The sequence below is a fragment of the Eschscholzia californica genome, unplaced genomic scaffold, assembly GCF_041429995.1.
Source record: "Eschscholzia californica isolate CP2 unplaced genomic scaffold, dmEscCali1.0.p SCAF_4, whole genome shotgun sequence".
Classification (NCBI taxonomy): Eukaryota; Viridiplantae; Streptophyta; class Magnoliopsida; order Ranunculales; family Papaveraceae; genus Eschscholzia; species Eschscholzia californica.
In genome coordinates, this window is record NW_028238461.1 from 30,738,731 (window position 1) to 30,746,247 (window position 7,517).

Consider the following 7,517-nt stretch of genomic DNA (forward strand, 5'->3'; position numbering starts at 1 on the left):
AGTGTAATACTTCAATACATATGGATAATTAGTTCTTAAAGAAACATGAATATTTACATTTCTAATGTTCCCAAGATATACAAATTATATTAGAGTTCTAAGAATAAGGCATCCATACCATGATCATTCTGAAGCTCTAAGTTACAAATGAAAGGCATCCATACCACCTCTAAACTGGGAGGAATGAGTTCTTGCTAGTCATATTTTAGCAAACCCCATAACCACAATCGAAGTTTTTTTTTTTCATTTAACCTACTAAAGTCTAAACTTATATCAGCTAATGACATGCATATCAACACAAGGTTGATAGAAACAGATGAACCAAAATGATGGAAATATAAGTACCAATGTCATTAAAAGGATCCTTATCATACGTCAGTCATATTTTCAATCAACCTGTTCTTTTTGTTTCCCCAAACCTTGAAATGTAAAAATTTTAGTTGCTAGTTGATTTGGAAACAAGTATAACGACAATGCAATGGTCTATAAAGATATTATACCCTTTACTATTTCTCAAACTGGATGGTATGCCCTTTACTTGGCAAAGCCACACCAAGAAGTCGTTGCAATCGATCAACTTCCACTTGTGATATCCATATAAATGATCAAATTTAAAGTTATCAAGATGCTCAAACACAACTTACAATTGAAAGTATAAAATGACATTGAAATAAATTATACATATCGAGTTTATAAAACTCTTTTAACATGAAATCCCTTCGAAATATTTGTTAAGTTCATCAATGAGGGTATGTGAGTTCACAATCTCCAAAAGGGATAAGAACCACTAATGGTTCAAAAAGACGGGTTGATTGGTGTTTTACAATCTTTTAGGAGGCATACATTTGAACAACCAATTTAATCCACACTGAGCAACAAGACCCACACATTTAAATTACTAACTTCTATATGCCAACGACATAAATCATACCTATCCTTTTGCTACCCTTTGTTCAAGTCTATGACAAAGCACTCGATTTCTAGCACATCAGTTTTAGTAACCTACAAAATTGCATTATCATGTATGTGTTTTTTATCATGAACAAAAGTTTTCTAGTAAAGTTTGTAGTTCTAATGAATGAAAACAGCGTACTGAAAAATAAATAAATCGGGACCATACAAACTCACTTCGTACAAGTCCTAAATGCAACAGAATCAAGCATCAGAGCAATAAGAGCTTCAACTTCGAACTCACTCGATAAGGGCAGCTGACTTTTATGCATTTCTCTTCCAAAAAAATCTTTGCTGGAGGTAAAGTGGACGAAGTCATTAATGATAACACTAAAGTATATCGATCGAGAAGACAAAAATAGAACTTGTCAATCTCTCATTCAAAAGAGTAGTATAATACTTCAGCACGTAGCCTACAACGACTAAGTGTGCCTAGTACCAAATATTGCAAAAGTTCATACAGTGTTTTCCACTGTACGACTTGACAAAGTGACACGTTGCGATTTTCATGATTTCAGACCTCAACAGTACAACTATAGAAGAAAAATATATGTTCATCAATACATGAAATGCATTTAACAACTAACACTGAAAAGTTGTACAAAGTACCAAAATTGGACGGTTTCCAAATGCCGAAACAATATTTACAAGTGGAAACATAGAAAAACAATATATATTAGTTTAAATATACCAGGAATAGTTTAGTTCAACATCCAAATGTTGTCGAGTATATGTCGGGATCCAACCGCAACCAAGAGAACGAACCTTGATTACTAATCTGACATATATCATAGCAGAATCTGCAATCTTATCACGTAAAGAAATGAAATAAATAACTCATGCTAGCCAAACGGATTGCTAAAACATATAAGAAAAATCAAGCACAAGAACATGGTTTGAATGAATGTGTCTTTGGAGCTTGCACGTTCAAAGTCCCATTTACTTGTATTGAAGAATCTTTCTAGATGCTTTACAAAGAAACGTATTATTTCTGTAAAAGACATCAAATAGTATGGGCAGTGCAACCAAACCAACAAATTTTCATGAAACGGAAGCATGCTTTCTCAGCAAGAGCTGCAAGGTCAGTCAGATGTGTAAAAATGCGGATGTCAAAGCAATGTTGTCAATCGTTAGAGGTAATTCTCAAAGATATAGGGTCAACCATAAGAAGTGGATCTCAAAGCTATTTAGTCCAATCTATATCCTTTCACGATTTTCCCATCAAGAACTGAAACAGACTTTACAATGCGTTTGCATGAACGAGTATGTGAATGAATGTCGTCATAAGAACAGCAAGTGCAGGAGACATCCAAATACTTCAAGAGGTCGTGTTTGCGAGAAAATACACAAACAAGGAGTACAAGAACAAATACAAGAAAACACGTTGCAAAAATCGAACTCAAACACAAACACTTATAAAAACCAAAATGCCAAACATAAAACGAACACTTAAACGGGTAAATGGTTCCAAAATACAGGAGCCGGACGGTGGCTTTTACTCTAACAGGTTGCATACACTTGGAAAGTCAATTTAAATCTAATTGAGCAACAAGACCCACACATTTAAATGGTAGTCTTCTTCCTGAAACTAAGTGAAACCTTATAAGCTAATGGTATAAGTGATGCACCCGAAAAGGTTGCACACCCAAGCGGAGGTATCAAGTAGTAACCGGTAAAACCGGAGTCGATCCAAGGATAGGAAGGTGATTCAGATAACGAAGAAGTCTCGTTCGTCGACCTAGGTATCACTAGCTAACTTAGACTAAAAAGGAAAGAAACAAGATAAAAGTGGGAGGTTTTTGATGCATAAGCAATAAAGAAGAAAACAAGCAATACTACACTAAACAATCAAAGTAAAATGGGCGAGAGAGATTCGAGAGAAGTGTCGGAGGAACAAGAGTCGGGAGGCAACAAGAGTCGGGAGACAAATAAGTGAGCGAGGTGTCGAAGTCCGAGAATCCATAATGATAAACCTACGACTATATGTAGTCCGATCTAATGTTTCAAAGTATAATCGATGTTCGACTCCTAAAGTAGATGTCTCTAAGTACTACGTATATCCGGAGATCATACTTAGTCAAACAAACGTCTAAATCGATTTATCCCGAGTCAACGAAAGTGTTGTTTAGTCGCCTAACTATGTGAAGTGCATGACAACACACATGAAATTATGACTTAGACTACGATCGATATCGAATACTTCGTTTCGTTTATTAACTATGCGAAGTGTTTGAACATATGAAAATACGATCAAAACGATAATCGCAATAAATGAACATCAATTTATAGTCAAAACATCAAATCATATTAAACATAATCACGAATTCATCACATTTCATCTCATATAATCGACAAACTAAAGTTAGCTGAACATGGTGATTGAATAAGAAATGGAAAAAAAATGATGAGAGAATCCCCCTTATTCGATGTGGTTCGAGGTTAAGATCGTCGGAAAATATGAGTTTTAGTTGTAGCCGATCTCCCCTTAGCAATTTTTAGGGTTCCCCATAGCGACCACCATCATCTTCTCCATTTAGAACACAACCTCCATTAAAGCTAACCCTAGCTTTCTCTCTCTAGAAATTTCTTGTCCAAAATCAAATCAAACTACATGGGAAGCTAGCCAAGGATGAGGGGAGTAAAAGCCCTAAGGTTTTGGAACAAGAAGGTTGCCGGAACACCTAGCAAAATCCGGCCAAAGAAGTGAGGATTCCGGCCAACTCAAAATCCGACCAAATGTAGAGCTCTCGGGCCAAGATAATGCACGCCCGAGTACTCCTGAGCTGCTGCGCGCCTTTCCTATGTTGTCCCGTGCAACTGAGCCGCGTCCCGTGCAAAGAAGCTGCTGGTCGCGTTTGCAGCAGCTGCTGGTCGCGTTTGCAACATGTTGCTGCTACTTCCCGTGCTCGCTGCTGTTGTGGCCGTGCTATATGCTTCGCTGGAGCAACTGCTGGCTGCGTCTAGAGTGTGCCGGGCTGCTGTCCATGGCTGCTATGAAGCTTCCCGCGACCTCTTGTATGGTGCTGGCCAACTTGGCCGGCACCCTCCTCTCTTTTTCTCTCTCTCTCTTAAGCTTTCAAACTCAAGAACAAGAACCCTAAATTCTTAGTCTCCTCTTTCTCTCACTTCCTTTTTGCCTCCTTTTCAAGGTTGAAGATGATGAATGAAGAAGAAGATGAATAGTAACCTCACTTGATTCAAACCCTAGACTTAGTCAACTTGACTAAGTCTTTAGACTACTTTGACTTGGGCCCAAAAGTGGGTGCTCATAAAATCTCTACACCTTCCTTCTTCTTGGGTATTCTTGAACTTGAGCTTAGAATTAAGGACCAAAGGGGGGTGCCTTCAAGAAAATACCTTAGCTTCTATCTTTCACATCTTCCCCTTCCGAACTCCGGATTCAATTCCGTTTTCACCGTCGGACTCGTCAGTAACTCCTCTTGTCATTTGATTGCTTGAAGTCTTTTTCTCTCGTTTTCGGCACATGAAATAATAGTGACAATTCGTTCTCTTTATTCCGATTTACATGTTTAACTCCAAAATATGTACCTAACATGAAAAACACATAAAATATTATTTATAATACTCGAAAAGAACTAATTAGTCTAAGTTAGACCCTCCAAATGTGACATTTTCGTGTCACATGAAGTTCCCCAAACTTAAACTTTGATCGTCCTCGAGCATACAAAATAAAATAAAAGCCTAACTCACTTTCGGAGGCATCCCGGTTGCATTTAGCATGTCAACATATAATGAATCAAGTAAATAAGTTAACACATAATGAATCAAGTAAATAAGTTCTTGTAAAAGTTAAAGGCCCCTTCACTAATGATCTTACCCTAAAATGCAAGTATCATACCATAATGAGCAACATCTGTGTTCCGAAGCCACAACGCCTTGATTCCTAGTTTAGTACGTTTCGCGTCGACTTCGGCCTCACGGGCATACACTCCAAATATGAAATCACTCAATAATGGTTCGCTCATATGTGTGAGTGTGATCAACCAAAACAAAATACAACACACACAACTCTATTCTTGCAATCAATTTTTTCCATTTGATACTTGCTTTGACATTTTTCATTCTTTTCTTCTCATGTCTTCTTTCTCAGGATATAAGATGGTGGATGATGATGGAGTATCCGCCTTCCTCTAGTTGACACTCTTATTGGGTTTCATGGACTACAAGGGCAAGGTTAATTCGCTATCCTAATGTCACTCCTAGTGGCTAAGAAAGTTGAGCACACGAGATCAAATGAGCTCTTTTAATAGATTACGAGGTTGAGTAGCTTTTCGTTCTACTCGGAGTTAGCGCGGAAGAGTACACTCGAAAGGCAATTTAGGCTTTGAGCTCTCACATGGGTTAAGTCTCCACTAATGACTATTTTAGGTCTCTAATAGATGTTTCTTCTTCACTAAGATGTTACTCCCATAGTATAACACAAACACTCAAAGACTCGACTTTCATGCAAAGACCATTAGAAATCACAAAACTCATCAACTCGACACATATGCATCAACATTCTTAAAACTATCACTACAATCACATGCAAATCTACTCAAAATGTTCAAAAATTTTCAAATTTTAGCTAATTTGAACCATTTTGTCTTTGAAACCCATGGTCATGCATTGGTTATGGTCATATCCCGCATCCCCAAACTTAAAACTAACATTGTCCTCAATGTTCTAAGCATACACTCACCAAAAGATAAAGAGGCACATCAATTTAAAGAGAAGAGTGGAGAGATATTACCATAACCGAAGGAGATAAAGATGATACTACCAAGGCTCATGTATAAAGAGGTTCCAAGTTGATGTTAAGCTCGCGCCATCCCCAAACTTGGAACAAACCACGCCTTAGAAGTAAAACATATAAAAGATGCTCCTAAAATATCACCAAATATCATGAGAGTGAAGCACATAAAAACATGACCATATAAAGTCTACCACTAACGCGGGTATACACGATTGCATTGAGCTATGCAATTAGCCTTTGATTCTCTTATTGTCACACAAGAGCACGAGTTATGTCTCGCGGAGAGTTTCCAAAGATGTTACCCACAAACATCAAGGACCATCTTAGTCGGCTAACGATCATATAGCAAAAGACGGAAGATTTGGGGGTCAACCCAAAGAAAGCTATATACAAATGGTAAAAGTCTCACAAGGATATTTAACCAACGAAGTGCAAGTGAGACAGAAACCGAAAAGAGGCCATCCCCAAACTTAGTGGATGCACGGTCCACTAAGTTAGCATGAATGCTAGGGGTGACGACTAAGAAGTCGTCAAAAGGATCAACATATAAGTGAAGGTCTAAGAGGTCAGTCGAAGGCAAAAAGTCAAACTCAAGCTTAGTGGATAAAACATCTACTAAGTCCCTAGACATGCTAGGGAGGACGTCCGAAGTGCCCCAAAAGGGGTCAACAACCGAGTCTGAGATCACGTGGAAGGTCGAACTAGACTCTAAGGGTAAGGCAATAGGCTCGGGGACCAAGTTAAGGTCCATAAGTTCCTTAGGTAAATAATCCAACAAGCTATCCACTATCTCTTCAACTTCTATGTTATCGACATCCTTAAAGGCATCGGGAGCCTCAAAGTTAGGCATAACACCTTCCATTCTACATAACTCATCCAAGTAATCACAAGTGCTAAAAATTGGAAAGTTCAATAACGTGTGATCCCCAAAACTTGCTCATAGAGCTATCATCTTGAACATTAAAATCTAATGTAGTCTGATCATGGTGAGATGACAATGGTCGAGGGAGTGAGCAACAAGGGTCATCAGTCAATTCCTTCTCAAAAGGTCTATCAGGAGCTTCTTCGAAATTTAACTTAAGACTAGAGTCAGGTGTATTATTACCCTCACCATCATTTATAGTCTCCTCTTGAGTTTGGGGTGCGCAAACCCCTTCCTTGTCGATGATAGGCTCCGACTCAATTATATCAACAATATTGAGAATCCATTCCGTGATCTCTTTTATATCTCGATTGAATCTAGTTTGGTACTCTAAAATTGCTTGGAGAGTGTCTTCAGACATCTCCTCGTAATAAGGCACATGAGTATAACTAGACGAAGACTCTCGCGGAACACGGATCATGGGACAATAGTCGGTCAAATGGTCTAAGCTCACACAAATAGCACAAACCGGGCTAATGGTCTCCATGGTTCTTTCTTCACTACCTTCATGTAGATACATAGACTCGACTCTTTGAGTGGAATCATCGAGTCGGGAATTGTCATCACTAAGTAAACCGTTCAAATATGCTTGTCGATAGTCACGAAGACTTCGACGTGGTCGATCAATACTAATAGAACTACGGTCCTCATCAAATGACAAATTCATACATGAAGGTGTGGTCATCCCAAATTCTTGTCGATAGTCTCGAAGACTCTTACGGGGTTGATTACCCTCATGCTCATAATTCCTAAAACCATGTTCATGATGAGTCTGACCGACTCCATACATTCGTCGATATTCACCCATGGTCATCCTAGGTCGGTCAGACTGAACTCGCCTATTCCTATCAGTAGTCGTAACATTCCAATATAAATTTGAATAGTCCT